At 39.5% G+C, this 19943-nt stretch overlaps 1 protein-coding gene across 2 annotated transcripts in view; it reads right to left on the bottom strand.

The window, feature by feature from the left end:
• LOC117831114 (GRAM domain-containing protein 2B) overlaps positions 1-19943 on the bottom strand; it is a 173983-nt gene that overhangs the window by 39983 nt on the left and 114057 nt on the right. The gene's annotated exons all lie outside the window — the stretch shown is intronic.

The raw sequence follows: 19943 nt of genomic DNA, 5'->3' as shown, positions 1-19943 counted from the left end.
TTTGGAGCGCAATGGTGCAGAGAACAAAGTGAGCGAGCAGTGGAAACATGGTCACGAGTCATCCTTCACTCTGTTGTCAAGCAGATGGGTAGACGCAGGGAAAACACCAAACGGGGTTTTACGAGTCCACATGCTTGTTTTCATTGAGAACAGAGAGAAATATCCTGCGAGGGACAAATTACTCTGATCCTCCGTCCTTCTTTGATATTTAACTAAAATCCAAGCACATTTATCTGAAGACTCAGCGTGACTAAACACTTCCAAAAATATATATCCCCCATATCCATCTCTAATAAAACTCCATAAATATATCAGTAAAAGTTTCTTAGAACAGCAGAACCTGATAGAGAATCAAAGTAAATCAATGTTTTTACGAGTTTCCTCATTAAAACACTGCAGACTGGTTTCGACCGGTCAAAAGCAGTCAGCGTTGTTCCTGATTGTTGTTGATTTTTATGAGATATTCCCTCTGCGAATAAAAACTCTAACTTTATCCTTGACTCAAATAAGTGTGCCTGAAGACAGCGCCTGTGGTTTCCCTCATTGACACTAACTTTTTCTTGTTTGTCTCAGTTCTCTGCAAAGTCCTTCAAGTCCTGTGTAGGGTTCATTTTTATCTTATGTGCACAAATTACTCAGCTTGTAAGATAATAAGTTGTGCACAAGGCTCATATTATTGAATGTCATTATTTGGGCAGACATCAAAGTAGCAAGTTAATATTTCGACCTGACAGTAGGAATTAAAGATGATCAAAGTTAAAAGATTTGTGGTAGTCCATCCAAGACTTTGAAAGATATGTTGTCAAAACTTTGAGTAAAAGAAAAGGGAGAACAAAAGTCATAGGGTTCATCCTGTTGAATCAGAATAACAGAAGTCATGAGGGTGCATCTTCATGATGGAAAAAGTTATTGGTGTTTATCCTCTTGGAACCATATCAACAAAAGTAGCTGAAGTCCTTTTTACAGCCATCATAACAAAGGTTATCAGGGTTTATCCAATTGGAAACATAATAACAAACCATTGGGTCCATCCTCTTGGAACCAAGATTACAGAAGAAATTGGGGTTAATCCCCTTTGAATCACAATAACAATATTTTTGGGGGTTCATCCTCTTGGAACCATATCAACAAAAGTTGCTGAAGTTCTTAGTCTTATAGCTATTACAACAAAAATTATCAGGGTTTATCCTCTTGGAACCATGATTTGAAAAGTATCAGGGTTCTTCCTCTTGGAACCATAGGTACCAAATAAGCTGAAGTCCTTCCTCTTATAGCCATTATAACAAAAGTAATCAGAGTTTATCCTCTTGGAAACAAAATAACAAAAGTCATTTGGTTCATCCTCTTTGAACCATGATTACAAAAGTCATTGGGTTTTTTTCCTCTTGGAACTATAATAACAATCATCATCTGGGTACATCCTCCTGGAACAATGATAACAAAAGTCCTTTGGTTCATCCTCCTTGAACCATATATCCAAAAGTCACCAGGATCAGCCTCCTGGAACCATGATTACAAAAGTCATGGGGATTAATCTCCTTAGAAGCATAAAAATAAAAGTCACAGAAGTTCTTCCTCTTTGAACCATAATTACAAAGTCATCAGGGTTTATCCTCTTGGGATCATGATTACAACATGATTGAGTCTATCCTCATTGAATCAACATAACAAATGTCATTAGGTCTATCCTCTGGAAAAGTGACAACAATTGTCAATGGGATTAATCCCCTTGGAACCATTATAACAAAAGTCATTGGGATCCATTTTTCTTGAACCAGAACACTAAAAGTCATGAGCTTGCATCTTCTTAGGGTCATGATGACAAAAGTCATTAGGGTTTATCCTCTTGGAACCATATCAGCAAAAGTTGCTGAAGGTCTAAGTCTTATAGCAATTAAGACAAAGGTTATTAGGGGTTATCCCCTGGGAACTATAATAACAAAAGTCATAGGGTTCATCCTCTTAGAACCATGATTGCAAAAGTAATTTGGTTGAACCCTCTTTGGACCATAATAACAAACATCATTGGGGTAAATCTCCTTGGAAGCATAACATCAATAGTCTCTAAAGTTCTTCCTCTTAGAAACACAATTACAAAGTCATCAGGGTTTATCCTCTTGGGATCATGATTACAACAGTCTTTGAGTCTATCCTCATGGAATCAAAATAACAAATGTCATCAGGTCTATCCTCTGGAAAAGTGACAACAATTGTCAATGGGATTAATCCCCTTGGAACCATTATAACAAAAGTCATTGGGATCAATTTTTCTTGAACCAGAACATTAAAAGTCATGAGGGTGCATCTTCTTAGGGTCATGATGACAAAAGTCATTAGGGTTTATCCTCTTGGAACCATATCAGCAAAAGTTGCTGAAGGTCTAAGTCTTATAGCAATTAAGACCAAGGTTATTAGGGGTTATCCTCTAGGAATCATAATAACAAAAGTCATTGAGTTCATCCTCCTTGGTACCATATAAACAAAAGTCATAGGGTTCATCCTCCTAGAACCATGATCACAAAAGTAAATGGTTCAACCCTTTTTGGACCATAATAACAAACATCATTGGGGTAAATCTTCTTGGAAGCATAATAACAATAGTCTCTAAAGTTCTTCCTCTTAGAAACACAATTACAAAGTCATCAGGGTTTATCCTCTTGGGATCATGATTACAACATTATTGAGTCTATCCTCAAGGAATCAAAATAACAAAAGTCATTTGGTTCATCATCTTTGAACCATGATCACTAAAGTAATTGGTTCAACCCTCTTTGGACCATAATAACAAACAGCATTGGGGTTAATCTCCTTGGAAGTATAATAACAATAGTCACTGAAACGCTTCCTCTTAGAAACACAATTACAAAGTCATCAGGGTTTATCCTCTTGGGATCATGATTACAACAGTCTTTGAGTCTATCCTCATTGAATCACATAACAAATGTCATTAGGTCTATCCTCTTGAAAAGTGATGACAATAGTAATTAGGATTAATCCCTGTGTTACCACAATAACAAAAGTCATTGGGGTTTATATTCTTGGAACCACAATAACCAAAGTCACTGGCTTCACCCTCCAGGAACCATGATTACAAAAGTCACCGGAGTTCATCCTCATGGAACCATAGTTACAAATGTCATTGGGTTCATCCTCTTGGAATCATTATAACAATGTCATTGGGTTCATCCTCTCTGAACCATGAATGTCTGCACCAAAGTTTGTTGCAATCCATCTTAATCTATCTTCTAGATGTTGATTTATTGGAAGGGATGATCGAACGGAATGACCTTCTGGCTGTGCGAATAGTGATGGGATCATCAAAGTCATTAGGATCCAGCCTCTGGGGAATCTGACTTTCTCTACCAATTTTTGGGGGACTGACATTCACTAAGTCATTGATCCTCTGACCAATGCAACAAGGACTGCAGCTTTGCATAATACAACCTGCAGTAGTGTGATAACAGAGGTGCTTTGTTGGTGAATTCACGACAAAAATTGCAACTATGACCTACATTCTCACGTCTGCGTTACGTGCAGCTCACGGTGTTCCTGTTCTCGTTATGTAAGTGAGAGAAGATGTAAATGTAGCTGACAGACGCTCAAACAGGACGGGTCACATATTTCTTGTTTCCTCAACACTAAGCCCTTTAAAGATCACTCACCTGTTAGCATGCCGACCCACATTGTGTAGAGCTGTGTAGTATAAACAAAGTGACGGTTTGACGACTCGTCAGACGGCAGAAGAATTCGTACACAGCTGTTAGACTTTGATTGAGAGGACATGTTTCTTGTTGAATATCCTTTTTTTGTTATTGTACAAACGCTTTGACGTTTACGTGACATATTCGACGTATCGTTTATCTCCTTGAGCACACACACAAATCAACAAAGTACACAGAACATATCACCGCAGCCTATTTTCTCTTATTAATTTATGCCTTTTTTACTGAGGAGGAACACTGTGAGAAAGACAGATCACCTCCATATTAATGGCTCTATAAATCTGGAATGTTAATAACTTTATTGCATTACCGCCTGCTGACTGACTTTGCAATGAGCTAATTTTGTTAACCTAATTATACAATGAATTGGTTAAAGTACTTAAAAATTACGGCTGACAAGAACTATTAGCAGCAGCCTAAAATAGTCCCTGTCTCAGGGGCTTTGATTCTCTGAATCCCTTTGCGGCCTCAATTGAGTGCGAAATCATTCCTAATCCTTCATAACCTGTGGGCATATGGCTGCATAATGTGAATTAGCTGACGGATATTTGTACATATCTTGCAGGGTCCTTCCTAATCTTCAAAAGCAATGGTTCACATAAAAATATAAAGAAACGGTGATAAATTGATTATGATGTAGAAGCATTTCTTCTTGAAAACAGCTGTTTATTTTGAGAATCCTCCTTTTTTTTAACAGGCCTTGTTAACCATCTGCAATCAGCGTTATGTGACTGTTTGAAAAAAAAGAAAACATTTGGCTAAAGTAACTGTCGCCTTGACCTCATGCCCGAAACAGCAGAACAGCTACTCGCAGCCATCCATCACTGTCCCGTTTGTGATAAGAAGCAGAGAGTGGGAGCACCGGCTCATCAGGAAACAAGGTCACAGTCTGCACCGCTACAGAGGAGAGAGGCTTTGTGAGGCTTTGGGGGGAAAAACAAAACCAGCAGGAGCAGCGGTTTGCCTTATCAAGTGTTTGTACAGTCCCTTTTTATTAAACCAGCAGAGATCTGCAAAGTGTGTTAACAAACCAAAAGCACAATAAATCGATCATACAGATGCCTTTGTAGTTTGAAGTATTAAGCGGTGCTTCTTTTGCAGATGTGTAAAGTCAGAGCATGATTCATTTTCTTCTTGCTTGAAATTGCAGATCTGTAACTGGAATGATCGATACTTCTATAAAACAAAATGTTCAATAAACGTCAGGTTTCCATGAGGAATGAGTCAGGAGAAAGAATAGTGACAAATAGACACTGATGGGATTGCTTTTCATGCTCCAGAGAGAAAAAGACACAATGAATATAATCAATTTAAAGCTCCTGTGAGGATTTTTCAGTTTGTGTTGATTCTGGCGCCCCCTGTGGACAAAGTGATACATCTTTTCTCAACTGATTTTGTCATTTAAAGATGTTAGTGTTTTTCTTAATACAAAATTTTATCCTGCTTAAAGCTCCTGTGAGGAACTTTCTGTCTGTGTCGACTTTAGCGCCCCTTGTGGACGAAGTGAAACCTCTCTCATTGCTGATCTTGTCCTGTACATGTGTAAATTATGCTTTTTGATACAAAATATCCTCCTGCTTTCAACTTACAGTCAAATATTTCACTCATTATGGATATTTGCTGCAGAAAAAGTAAAAAAAAAAGTCTGACACCTACCCCCTCGCAGACGTTTCAGGCTTAAAAAACTATGAAACAGAAATAATTAAAACCTGTCCTGATGGTCTAGTTTGCTTTTGCAGGCTATGAAGAGGCATCACTGTGAATTCCATTCTGTTTCATAACCACTCAAAAACTCCTCACAGGAGCTTTAAGTTCAACACTTGCCGTGAAAAATGCATTAAGTTACTTTGACTAACACCTATCTCCTGCCATCGGTACTGACATTAAATATAACTTTAAGTGACTTTGAGTACCAAGAAAAGTGCTATATAAATCCTATGAATTATTTTTTATTATTAGGAACTATATAGTAACTATATAGTGTACCGTCTCACTTGCTGATGTGGATCATAAATAGTCATCCATAGTAATTTAATCCTGTTTCATAACATAATTTGTAAAAACCAACAATTGAACCAATAATTAATATTATGCCAAGTCAATGTATTTCTTTAAAAATACGGTAATTCATTTTTTGGCCACTAGGGGGCAGTGCAACAATTCATGCATCCACTAATGACATATTACGACTTCTTGAAGTCACATTTAGAACATGTCAGCAAACATGTTTCCTGATATAAAGTGCACCTTTAGTAACTTCTGGAGAATTTATTAAATTTTTTTGAATTATTCCGACATGCTAACGCAATTAGCTCCTTCAGTTCAAAATTGCATTTCTAGAATAAAATCGCAGGATTCAGAGTCAAAAACTAAATTAAAACTGTAGCAGTAAACCAAATGAGATTGTATTTCACAATTTCAACACTTTAACTAATTCACTCTCCCCTTTTTTTTTTTTTTTTTTTTAAGTTATATTTTTGGCCTTTTTGCCTTTATTTGATAGGACAGCTGAAGAGAGACAGGAAATGAGAGTGGGGGAAGACATGCAGGACATGTTTGACCAGCCGGGAATCGAACCGACGACCCCTGTGACGAGGACTGTAGCCTCTGTATGTGGGGCGCTTAGACCGCTAGGCCACCAGCTCCCTAAATTGCATTTCTATAATAAAATCCCTTGATTGAGAGTAGAAAACTTAATTAAACTAAATTACTAAATTAGATTAAAAACCAAATTTAATTAAATTTCACACTTTCACTTATACACTCTCCTTTTAGCTCGGTTTTGTTCTCCCCCACCACGCCAAATAACTTTTATCCAGCTATGGGAATATCTTGCTCTTTGTCTGCTGAATGCTCAATTTTGTTTACAAGCTAGTAACTTATGTTGTCTGTATTTAAGCACTGGGCAGGCAAAGTGGATTTATGGTAGACTTTAAGCTCTCTAAAATAGTTTCTTGTGACCCGCAAACCAAAACAATCGCTGAAAGAAGCTAAAACGCTGAAGAGCTGGGAAGATGCATCCACTGTTTTTACCTTAAAGGTGACATATCATGCAAAATGGACTTTTTAATGGTTCTCTACCTGAAATATGTGTCCCTGTCTACAAACCCCCCGAGAATGAAAAAAATCCATTCTGCCCCTGTTTTGATTTCTCCACCTTTCTGTAAATGTGTGTGAAACGAGCCGTTTCAGACTTCCGTGTTTTTGTTACGTAACAACAATATCCGGTCTGTCACGGAGTCAGAGCTCGGAGCTTGTTCAGCCCATAGACTGTATAAAATAATACTGAATCCCTCCTCTGTTTTTCATTACCTGCATAAATGTGTGCTAACAAGGAGCTTAGGAGGGAGGCATGCTAGTTGTAGGCTGTCTTAATAAGCACAAAGGTCGGTTTTACTCCCCACGTCTGCAGATTTGAAGATCTAGTGGATGATTTTTATTTATCATGGATAAGTGCTAGCGCTAGTTAGCATAGCCACATAGCTACAAGTCGTAGCTGTAGCTGTGTACCAAGACACACGTCGACATACTGATAAATAAAACAACAAGAAACACTAAATCTGTGACCAATCCTTCAGAAAGGTCCTGCTGCAGGCGCCTCTCTGTCAGGATCAGATTCTGGATCAGATTCAGAGGGTTGAAGTAACGTGATCTCTGAGCAGCCGTGTATATTCAGCCAACATGTAAACATTAGATCAACGTGCTGGACAGCCGAGGCACATCCACTTCCTGAGGGGGCGTGGTCAGAGAGAAAACAGAGTGTTCTGAGGAGGACTGAAGAAGAGGGTTTTTCAGGCAGACCAAAATCTGATTTCAAAGTGTTTTTTTTGAGCATAAACTTTAAAGACATGTTTTGGGGACCTCTTAGACCAATATATGTTGATGAAAAAAAGCGTGATATGTCACCTTTAACTCTTATAATCCTGTTGATTTTGTGTTTAGCATCATGGATTTGCTCCGACGCTGCTAAGTGCAAAGGCAGGTTTTTCCTGTATTTTTTAGGTCTGGAAACTCCCATCAGAGTGCAGGTGTGATTCTCTTCAGGATGAGGAGTGTTAGCAGGATAGAAGATCTGTGGGAGGACAGAGGAAAGACTGAGACAAAAGGAGGCAGAGCAGCAGAGAAGTCAGAGAAGGTCAAACGCTGAGAAAGAAGACACAATAAACAATCGGGCGCTTCTCTTTTAACTTCTCGTGACTTTCCTTAAAGTTGTTCATTACCAAGCAGTGGCACAGTGTGTGAGTGATTACTGCTTCCTGTTGTTGCTTAATTTTTGGACAAGTTTCTGTTTTTTTTTCTCTTATCTTGAAAATATAATCAAAGCTGTAACACATGGCAAAACAATAAAGCTGAGATTGAGACGTGCTTTTAATGGCCTCCTGCAACAGCAGACTGGAATGTCATAAGAAAGCTCTGGAACAACACAGCTCTCATTGTTATGCCACCTAAAATATACCCAGTGATTACGTCTGTCCACCTGTCTTTTTTAAAATCCTTCTATAATACTGAAATCATCAGCTCCGTCCTTTAGACAAGAGCACAGACACACAAAGACTCACACTCTCTCAGCAGCACAGATGCACTTAACATGTCCTGTGGGTGGAACGATCCAGAGAGATCAGGCTGCCAGAGGACGCCAGCCTGCTATCAGATTGTACTGTGCCGTTCAGTGAAATTTCATCTGACATCAAAGATGTTTTTTCACACCCCTGTAGATTTGGCTTTTTGTAGCGGATCTTATTCCAAAAACTCGGAGCTGCCTGCTGGCTACCGTGTACTCCAAAATAAGAAGGTTAGAGCCCCGAAGAAAGGGTCCTTGGTTTTACTGCTTCAATAAAAAATACAAATCTTGGTTAATTTATTTCTACATACCTTACAGAGAGAAAATAAACAGATTTAGGACTTGACTATTTCCAGGACTTATAAATACTAGAGCAAAAGGGATGTTAAGTAAAGCTGTCAACGTTAGCAACCTTTAGTTTTTACTACAGATGTTACATATCGACTGATTCCTGAGGCTTTTAAACATAAATTTAAAATCCAACTAGTTTAAAGGTAAGGAAACTGTAAAAATTGAGCACAATTATTCTAACAACACAGAATCACAGAATCTGTGGGTGCAAGTAGTCAAATCGGTTGGCCGAGTGTGGCTAACACTAGCAGAGCTAGCACCACCAGCCTTCAGTCCTCTTGCAGGTTAACGTCCATCTGCTTGTGCTGCCTTCATACAACTTTATCTTCATTTCCTCAATCAAAACACAAACAAACTGTGCTAAGAGATACCACCTGTCATCTGTGCTTGATCCGGAAAGTAGAGCATTAAAACATTATGGCAGTAGCCACTAACCAGAGCTGCAGCCCCATCTAGTGGCGGCTGGCTGCGCTACAGCTTAGATAAGAAGAAAGAAGAAGAAAGGTACTTTCTTGATCCCCAGGGGGGAAATTCAATTTTTTCACTCATGCTACTTTGGACATGCTACACAAACAGTTTTTTTGGTATATACATACAAATGCACACACATGCAGTGAACATGCTTAGGGAGAGATGTCAGAGTGAGGATGCTGCCATCAACCAGCGCACCCTGAGCAGTTGGGGGTTCGGTGCCTTGCTCAAGGGCACCTCGGCAGTGCCCAGGCAAGTGAACCAGCACCTCTCCAGCCACCAGTCCACTTGCCAAACTTCGTCCATACTGGGACTCCAACCGGCGACCCTTCGCTTCCCATGCCAAGTCCCTATGGACTGAGCTACTGCCGCCCCAGATGAAATATATGACCTGCATTTTAGGGCCTACAGTAATACAATTTGAAAACCAGCTAGTAATCAACTATCGAAGGTGATGACATTTAGTGGTTTAGACAACTGAACCCACACATCTCCAGTTTTTACGTTAGCTAAGTTAGCATATGTAAACTAAGAGCGCAAATGGACACAAGACCTGTCTTGTAGGGGGCTCCATATCAAAGTTTAGGTATTAGCTTTATATTATGAAGGAGTTCCCAAACTTTTCAGCCAGCAACCCCCCAAATATTGGTGCCAAAGACTTGCAACCCCCCACTGTCCCTCAAAGTGATTTAATGTGGCTTCATTTAGCTGGTCTGCAGAAAATGACCCTACCTATATGAGCATGTGTCTGTGTTTCCTGTGCCGTTATGAATTAACCTGCTGCTACTGATGCTTTTGATAATTAACTGTTCACTAACCCTAAACTTAGGAGTCATCTGGGAACAAAGAAAGGCAGAAAACTCATTATGTTTTCTATTTTCAAGGTTTTATTTTAAGTTTAGCTACTATTTTTGTCCATATTCTTTACTATAATGGGTAAAATGTACTATTTAAAAAAAAAAAAAAACATTCTGGAAGACATCTCACGACCCCCACATTTTGGGAACCCCTGTATTATAAAGCCTTGTGCAACAATGGTTAAGAGGCACCAAACTGGAGATTGAGCGCTACCAGTTGTTTATTTGAGGAGCTGAACTTGTGCTCAAAGTACGAGTTGTTGGAAACAGAGATAAATAACACATCTGTAATTGATTTTTTTTTTTTAAGCCAGGTAAATGTTTGTTATATTTGGAGTAAAACTTTCTGCTTTGAACTACACACGCAGCAGCATAGAGGGGACACGCGTACACATGTCCCGTTTTGATTAAATTCCAAAAGCGCTGTGTTTTTATTACTACTTTCACAATGTTTACCTTGGAAGTATACAGATTTGACACCAACTCTTGCAAGAATGACTTATTACTTTCCTCTTTCAGGGTATTTTAGAGATCTAGTGGACCTTTTCTTGGCTGCTGCAGGGAAATTGATTGTGACTGCACAGCCCTGGAGGCGCTAAACAAACCTTTCCATTGCTCCCCATAGCCTTCACTCCTCACGGTAGCTAAGCAATCATTTACCATTGATTTCCCTTCTGTTTGAAACACTTGAACAGATGCAAAGAGAAGGCCTCGGCTTATCACATTTGTCAGGGCTTATGCTACAGAATTATCTCAGGCTGATGACCTTTCTTAACTCACATGGTCTGAGAAATCCCACAAAGAGAGTTTATGAAAGGGTCACGAATAATACAATTTGCAAGGCATCTTTTATGAGAGCATTAAGCCAATAAAAGAAGGCTTTCTGTTGTTAAACAGTCTATCTGATAACATTTCAGAAGCCTGACTGAATTTGAGAATTTGGTCAAGTGTCATGAAGAGAGATTTAGATGAGACATTTTGTAGCTATACGTTGATTTAATGTAGCAAGACATTAAGGCTCTATATTAGGGGTGGGAATTGAAGACCGGATCCGACTTAGAACCGGTTCCAATTGATCAGTTCCATTGGAATTGTACACCTCAAAAGTTATCGATTCTTCTTTTCCCAGCACGACGTCACGTCACAAAGAACTCCTTCAACCATGAGGAAACATGGAGAGGAAAAGCGTTTTTCCTTTCCAAAATAAACCAAGTATTTTCATCCAGGCTCCAGGGGCTACGTCTGGACTCACGCGGCCGAAAATGAGACACCGAGAGAGGGTGAAATACCTCCACGATGACCCCTGGAGGAAAAGCGTTTTTCCTCTCCAACTTCAAAGTCTTTTCATCCAGGCTCCAGAGGCCACGTCCGGACTCACGCGGCCGAGAATGAGGTCAACCTATTGTTCAGTATGTTCAAGTTGAATATGTTCATGTTCAGTCTTGTGCAGACATAATTTTGGAATAAATAAAATTGTTCCTTTTGGTGCCAAAGACTGTGTAGAACTACTTTTTTGCCCCTCAAAAAAATACTCAGGAATTGTTAGGAGAATTGATAAGGAGTTGGATTGATAAGCAGAATCACCAATAGCATTGACATTGATAAAATCTTAACAATTCCCACCCCTACTCTATATTATAGATTATTCTTCCAGCTAATATCACCACTGAGACCGCCACAGCATCAACAAAAGCCAAGGAAAGCATTTCTTTGTAGAGTTATCGGTTATAGACGACACTGGTTATTGTTAAAAAGTGACAAAGAAGCTCAAGTTTTGCAGTTCGGACAATAAAAGTAAACTTTCATGCATCTTTGTATAGCTGAATAAGGACAGCTATGACTCCTGGCGTGCCTGGAGAAGGTGCAGATGCAAACAACACTTTGATTCATGCACTATTTTTCTGAAACTCCTTAACCCTAACCATCACAACTGCAGGCCCAACAAATCCAGCAGGACATTTATAGGACTTTTAGGGTTTAAAAGCATTGACAAAAGTCAAGTAAAGCATTTCTTTATTGAGTTATCGGTTATAGACGACACTGGTTAGTGTTAAAAAGTGAAAAAGAAGCTTAAGTTTTGCAATAAAAGTAACTTTCATGCATCTTTGTGTAACTAAACAAAGACAGCTACGACTCCTCGCATTCTTGCAGAAGGTGCAGATGCAAACAACACTTTGATTCATGCACTATTTTTCTGAAACTCCTTAACCCTAACCATCACAACTGCAGGCCCAACAAATCCAGCAGGACATTTATAGGACTTTTAGGGTTTAAAAGCATTGACAGAAGTCAAGGAAAGCATTTCTTTGTTGAGTTATCGGTTATAGACGACACTGGTTAGTGTTAAAAAGTGAAAAAGAAGCTTAAGTTTTGCAATAAAAGTAACTTTCATGCATCTTTGTGTAACTAAACAAAGACAGCTATGACTCCTGGCGTTCCTGCAGAAGGTGCAGATGCAAACAACACTTTGATTCATGCACTATTTTTCTGAAACTCCTTAACCCTAACCATCACAACTGCAGGCCCAACAAATCCAGCAGGACATTTATAGGACTTTTAGGGTTAAAAAGCATCAACAAAAGTCAAGGAAAGCATTTCTTTGTTGAGTTATCGGTTATAGACGACACTGGTTAGTGTTAAAAAGTGAAAAAGAAGCTCAAGTTTTGCAATAAAAGTAACTTTCATGCATCTTTGTGTAACTAAACAAAGACAGCTACGACTCCTGGTGTTCCTGCAGAAGGTGCAGATGCAAACAACACTTTGATTCATGCACTATTTTTCTAAAACTCCTTAACCCTAAACATCACAACTGCAGGCCCAACAAATCCAGCAGGACATTTATAGGACTTTTAGGCTTTAAAAGCATTGACAGAAGTCAAGAAAGCATTACTTTATTGAGTTATCGGTTATGGACAACGCATGTTATTGATAAAAAAGTGAAAAAGAAGCTTAAGTTTTGCAATAAAAGTAAACTTTCATGCATCTTTGTATAGCTGAATAAGGACAGCTATGACTCCTGGCGTGCCTGGAGAAGGTGCAGATGCAAACAACACTTTGATTCATGCACTATTTTTCTGAAACTCCTTAACCCTAACCATCACAACTACAGGCCCAACAAATCCAGCGGGACATTTATAGGACTTTTAGGGTTAAAAAGCATCAACAAAAGTCAAGGAAAGCATTTCTTTATTGAGTTATCGGTTATAGACGACACTGGTTAGTGTTAAAAAGTGAAAAAGAAGCTAAAGTTTTGCAATAAAAGTAACTTTCATGCATCTTTGTGTAACTAAACAAAGACAGCTACGACTCCTGGCGTTCCTGCAGAAGGTGCAGATGCAAACAACACTTTGATTCATGCACTATTTTTCTGAAACTCCTTAACCCTAACCATCACAACTACAGGCCCAACAAATCCAGCAGGACATTTATAGGACTTTTAGGCTTTAAAAGCATTGACAGAAGTCAAGGAAAGCATTACTTTATTGAGTTATCGGTTATGGACAACGCATGTTATTGATAAAAAAGTGAAATAGAAGCTTAAGTTTTGCAATAAAAGTAAACTTTCATGCATCTTTATGTAACTAAACAAAGACAGCTACGACTCCTGGCGTTCCTGCAGAAGGTGCAGATGCAAACAACACTTTGATTCATGCACTATTTTTCTGAAACTCCTTAACCCTAACCATCACAACTGCAGGCCCAACAAATCCAGCGGGACATTTATAGGACTTTTAGGGTTAAAAAGCATCAACAAAAGTCAAGGAAAGCATTTCTTTATTGAGTTATTGGTTATAGACGACACTGGTTATTGTTAAAAAGTGAAAAAGAAGCTTAAGTTTTGCAATAAAAGTAACTTTCATGCATCTTTGTGTAACTAAACAAAGACAGCTATGACTCCTGGCGTTCCTGCAGAAGGTGCAGATGCAAACAACACTTTGATTCATGCACTATTTTTCTGAAACTCCTTAACCCTAACCATCACAACTACAGGCCCAACAAATCCAGCAGGACATTTATTGGTTTTTTAGGCTTTAAAAGCATTGACAGAAGTCAAGAAAGCATTACTTTATTGAGTTATCGGTTATGGACAACGCATGTTATTGATAAAAAAGTGAAATAGAAGCTTAAGTTTTGCAATAAAAGTAAACTTTCATGCATCTTTATGTAACTAAACAAAGACAGCTACGACTCCTGGCGTTCCTGCAGAAGGTGCAGATGCAAACAACACTTTGATTCATGCACTATTTTTCTGAAACTCCTTAACCCTAACCATCACAACTACAGGCCCAACAAATCCAGCAGGACATTTATTGGTTTTTTAGGCTTTAAAAGCATTGACAGAAGTCAAGAAAGCATTACTTTATTGAGTTATCGGTTATGGACAACGCATGTTATTGATAAAAAAGTGAAATAGAAGCTTAAGTTTTGCAATAAAAGTAAACTTTCATGCATCTTTATGTAACTAAACAAAGACAGCTACGACTCCTGGCGTTCCTGCAGAAGGTGCAGATGCAAACAACACTTTGATTCATGCACTATTTTTCTGAAACTCCTTAACCCTAACCATCACAACTACAGGCCCAACAAATCCAGCAGGACATTGATAGGACTTTTAGGCTTTAAAGACTATTAAAATGTCAGAACAATATGCACTACAGAAAACGACAGTCCCCACAGGCAGAGATTGAGTGGTAACACAGTAATTAGGGGAACTACACTGCCCTCAAGATTTGGCAGGAGTATCAAAGCAACTGGAAAAGAGAGAACAATAGACAAATTGTATATTTATAGTGGAAGCACCCTGCGATAGTTTAAAAGTAAACACATGATTTATGTTGAATTACCCTTATTAACAACACTGCAGTGTCACACAGGCTGAAATACGAGTCTGCTGTGTGTTGAATGTGTCCATTTAGAGGCATTTGGTCTTTACTCCCCCGTGTTGGTAATGAGAAAAAGGGCGACACAGAAGTCAATTGATCTCACTCTGCATCCCCATTAATCCTGAACTTGTCTATAAAATCAAAGAAGAAGCAGTTAGCTGTGACAGAGCACTGGACCAGGACCTATGTCACGCATTGATCCCCTCTGTTCAATACGTAACGCTGATAGAAAACCCTGCGAGTTATTTAAACGGAGCGACAGAGCAGAGGAGGAAAATGAAAGAAGGCTAGAAGAAGAAGAAGCAGTGAACGCTCCTCGCACGCTCCCCCACTTTGATGACTTTATTTACCTAACCTTCAGCACAACCCTCATTCATAAATGTCAGGAATGACTCCACGCACCATTTAGAAACCCAAATGTGAATTACACCAAACATAGGCTGTGTGTCTGCGTGCACACAGCCGCAAAATCACCGGTCAGCAGCAAACCCAAAACACAGCATTTCAGAGAAGTGGATGCATTTCAGCTTTCGTCCCACATCTGTCATCGCTCAGCACACACCACACGCCTCCTCTGCTCTCCCCTAAGACATGAAGGCAAAGCAGACACAGTCTGTCATAACACTTGACTTGTGGTTTAACAGACTGTGGCAACACTGGAAGGTGGTAAATGAGATTGCTTTCTTTATTTGTATTTCTGTCTTTGCAAATAAATCAAACGAAGAGCACACACATGCTGCACAGCAGAAATTTTTTTATAGAGAAAAATCCTCTATTTTCACATTTTTGGACATACTGTGCGTCCCTTAGGCTGGACTACAGCTGTGAGGTATCCACACATGCACCAAATTAGAACATTTCAACCCGACTTTGTCCGGACTTTTTCCCAGCGGACCCCTGGAAAAATTTCAGCGACGAGTTGGGGTGAGCTGATGTGCGATATTTGGGAGAATCCTTCAGGGTGACTCTCCTATCATGTGACTGATGCAACCCCGGAAGTGCAACACATAGCATGATGCATTAAAATCTGGGTTGAAGAAGACGAAGAAATATTCTCAAGATTAGAACAGCGGAGAAGTCTGTGATTCCATCCGTTTACATGTAGCATTCATAGAACTGAAAAACTGTTATCATACCGTACTTTATGTCTCTGTTGCTCCATCTGCTGCTTTCATAACATGCTTTTGATTTCATGTCCTTCTTTGGACTAACCCAAACACAGATGTCAGAGTTGAAGCAGGCTTTTAACCTCCTGGAGAAAACACGCCAACCCGTCTGTCAACTCAACCTTGCCTCTAATTATGCAAATTTATGAAATACTTCTGGCCTTAATAATAAATAAAGATCCCCTCTTCAGTGGGTAAATAAATGAGCTACATACCAAACCCTGTTTTCTTTGAGTACCGCTGTAAAGATGACTGATGTAGCTGTAAAAGTGCATCTTAGCATGAAGCTGAATTGGGGTTTCTTCACTTTTGCAGCACGCCTCAAGTGGACACTTGAGGAACTGCAGCTACGTCAATGTGGGTAAGAATCATAGACTGTATAAAATATGGGCGTAGTATCCGTGACGTCACCCATCTGTTCCTGAGAGCTGTTTTGAAGCAAATCAACGGCAGCAGCCATATTGGAAATGTGGAACTCAACCAGGCAGAGTGTGAGCCAACAGCTGTGTGTTCCCGACTGGGAGTCCCATCAGTCATGTCCTTATTTGGGCAAAAACTGGTAATCTTAATATCTTCTGAACCGTAACCGTAAAAAAATCACCCCCCGTACAGTGTGAGCCATTAGAGAGATCAGCTTCGTAGAGCCAAGCCTTTTTTTGAACCAGGCTGTAAACATGTTTATTAATGCTGCAAAGATCGTCTTTTTCCCATTCATGTGTATGTGGTTCTGCAGCCAGCCTCAAGTGGATTCTCGATGTATTGCAGTTTATAACACTTCAGCATGGGCTTCATCGTTTGAGACCGGAGGTTGCCGCTTTGTAAGAATCTGATTTGGTCCCTTGTTTATTGTCGATGTCTGACCCAGATAATCTAAAGATGTGTGTTTTACACAGCCAATCTTAAACATCCTGATTGCTAGCAGACTCTGCAGATCCGTCCCGATGATTTCAAACATGTTTGATGCTTGGAGGTTTGAAATCTGGAGGACTTCAGTCGAGGATGACTGAGACAGAAGGACACAGAGCTGCAGACAGTGTGACGAAGCAATGAGTAGCATTCTAGCCCTGCTTATAGACTGTATAAATAATGGACGTAGTATCCGTGACATCACCCATCTGTTCCTGAGCGCTGTTTTGAAGCCAATCGTCTGCTGGAGCCATATTGGAAATGCTGAACTCAACCAGGCAGAGTGTGACTTAAAGAGGTGGAGTTTGAGCCTCGTAGCTAACAGCTATGTGTTCCAGCCGGTCAATCAAGTCAGTCATGTCCTTATTTGGGCAAAAGCTGGTAATCTTAATATCTTCTGAACCGCTGTGTTGGAAAATAATTCACACGGTAGACAAATTAGCGACGTAGTCCGAAGCCGTTTTTTTAACCAGGTTGTAAACATGTTTATTTCTGCAGCAAAGATCGTCTTTTTTGAATGGGTGTGTGTGTGGTTTCCGGTGTTTCTGCAGCCAGCCTCTAGTGGACACTTGATGAATTGCAGTTTATAACACTTCCCCATGGGGCTTCATATTTTGAGACCCGAGGTTGCTGCTTGTTGCTACTACACAACAGCTACAGTCTCACTGTCAGTTCCCACGAAGGAGTGAAGTCTACCTAAATACTTATTATACAGGCTTAATGCTTTATTGTCCTGTAGTATGGATATGTCTGAGTTTATGGACGAATATTCATGAAGTTTCTCCTTCTGAGTGATGCAGTCAGACTTTAACCTGTAATTTAAGCCTAACTTCAGGCAGAGGTGTCCGGTTTCAGTTTCGTGTTCAGTCGTGATGGTTAAAGGAAGCGTAGGGGGGACGAGGCCGACCGCTGTCACTCACAGAGGCTGGGACAAAAAGCACGGATGTCACAACCCTTGTCAGGCTTTGATGGTACAAAAGACGGAAGAGCTCAATTAAAAGGCCATTATTGTGTCAGTAAATCAACGTATCGGCCTTGTCACTTCAAACAAATGGTCCTCACCCGCCTGCGCCCCTCTTAATTCATTGCAGGCGTGATATTTGACTGCAGAGATCAAGATAGAGGAGGTGGGTTGCAGAGAGTTGGTGAGGATGAGGAATTATCTCAAATTAAAAGGGGGTGTTTTGTCTCTGGGTTGCATCATGGTGACTATTTAGAGTTTGTTTTATGGCTAATTCAGGAGATCACACATGTCAGACTGCTCGCGATGCTTTAAAATGTAAGCAGGTCATGAATTATTCCGTTGATCACCCTCTCCTTTAGTTTGTGATGACAAAGTGCTCTATTTAGGAAGTTAGATTGAAATGTCTGGGGTCTAATTTATCGCTCCAGGATGAATACATGAATGTGAAGTAGTGCCATATTTCACACACACACACACACACACACACACACACACACACACACACACACACACACACACACACACACACACACACTAACCACGGATGGAATATTATTACCGCTGCCCCAGAAAGTTGCAGAGGGAACCGTTTTTCACCCGAACAAGCATTACGGTGTCATGTTGAACATTATTCACCGTGTGCCGAGCGCTCTGACACGTCGTGAAATATTTCCTGCGCTGACCTCAGATTTCTGCTGAAGTAGGACAGTTTCCCCTCCAGCTTCCAGGTATGACCAACTTTTAGAGGGTGAGATAATGTCAGGATTTTCCACAGAATCATAAATAGGCTACAGATTACTGATATCTTTTTGAAGAGGGGATTACTTTTTTTTCCACTGTGCACCTCCTGCTGTCTCACTCCCACTCACTCCTTTATTACTCATATCCTTTTGGGACGTTGAGTCAGTTGTTTCTTTGTTTATTGGCAGCAGTATTGATAACTTGTACTTAGAGACACATCTGGTAGAAGTATTTCACTCTAATGTGTTATTTAGAGATTAAATAACATCTGGAAGTTACACCTAAACAAAAGCCAACATTGAAACTAACACAGTTAATTCATCTTATTTCAAAGGGGCAGAGTTTGTTTCCAGGTTCAGTATTTAATCAACTGTGTTCAGCAATGTGCAGTTTCTATGCAGATGTGTAGCTCTTTCTATAGTACCATCTATTATCACCACTAGGCCAGCTTTCCATGCAGGAGTGGAGCTCAGCTTTTGCTGTCATTGATCATTGGGAGGTATGAATGGACAACTAATTCACTGAGGTTCATGCCACCTCCTCTGCTGGTCACTTCTCCTAACATGAGGAGTCTTTTCAATCAAACCAGCTCTCCACAAGGTTAATTTACTTAATATTAAACCACTGCTTTGTTCAACGCATGATTATGACCTAATGAGGGATAAAAGCGGCGCTGCAAGACTCGTCAGCTCGCTACATATGCATGTCACCAGCCTGTATGAGACGCTTACATCAGGACAATTGCTCCTAGTTGGAGATTATATAATATCCTATAGTATCTGATTTTAGGTGAAGGTTTTATGAGCATACCGCATCAAGTGAGGACATTGAGATGTGCTGAATGGGTAATCGTTCATTAATGTGGATAAAATATGTAAAATATATATAATATGTAATTAATATATATGTAATGTAATGTTGCCAATAAGGCAAAATTGAATTGAATTGAATTGATTAGGACACAATATTTATGAGCTAGCTCGCTTAAAGGCACAATAAGGAGTTTTTATCTGATTGGGAAATAGTATCATAATCATACTTTAATGCCTCTTAATGACCTACATCGCAAAGCTCCACTAAACAATCAAGATTTATTTATAGAGCACCCTTCATATAAATCAAATGCAAAAAACACAAAAACAAATATATAATGACTAAATAGGAAACAGAAATGGATTTAGAGGTAGAGAGAAATGCACACTGATTGCAATAAAATGTATATAAATAAACAAAAGAGAAGTATTTGATTAATAAGTAAATTAAAGATGAAACATAAATAGTTAAGACAATAAAAAAAAGGTAAAAATAAGAGTCTAAGATA

Source organism: Notolabrus celidotus, chromosome 19, assembly GCF_009762535.1.
Source record: "Notolabrus celidotus isolate fNotCel1 chromosome 19, fNotCel1.pri, whole genome shotgun sequence".
Taxonomy (NCBI): domain Eukaryota; kingdom Metazoa; phylum Chordata; class Actinopteri; order Labriformes; family Labridae; genus Notolabrus; species Notolabrus celidotus.
This window is presented reverse-complemented; position numbering and strand designations above follow the sequence as displayed.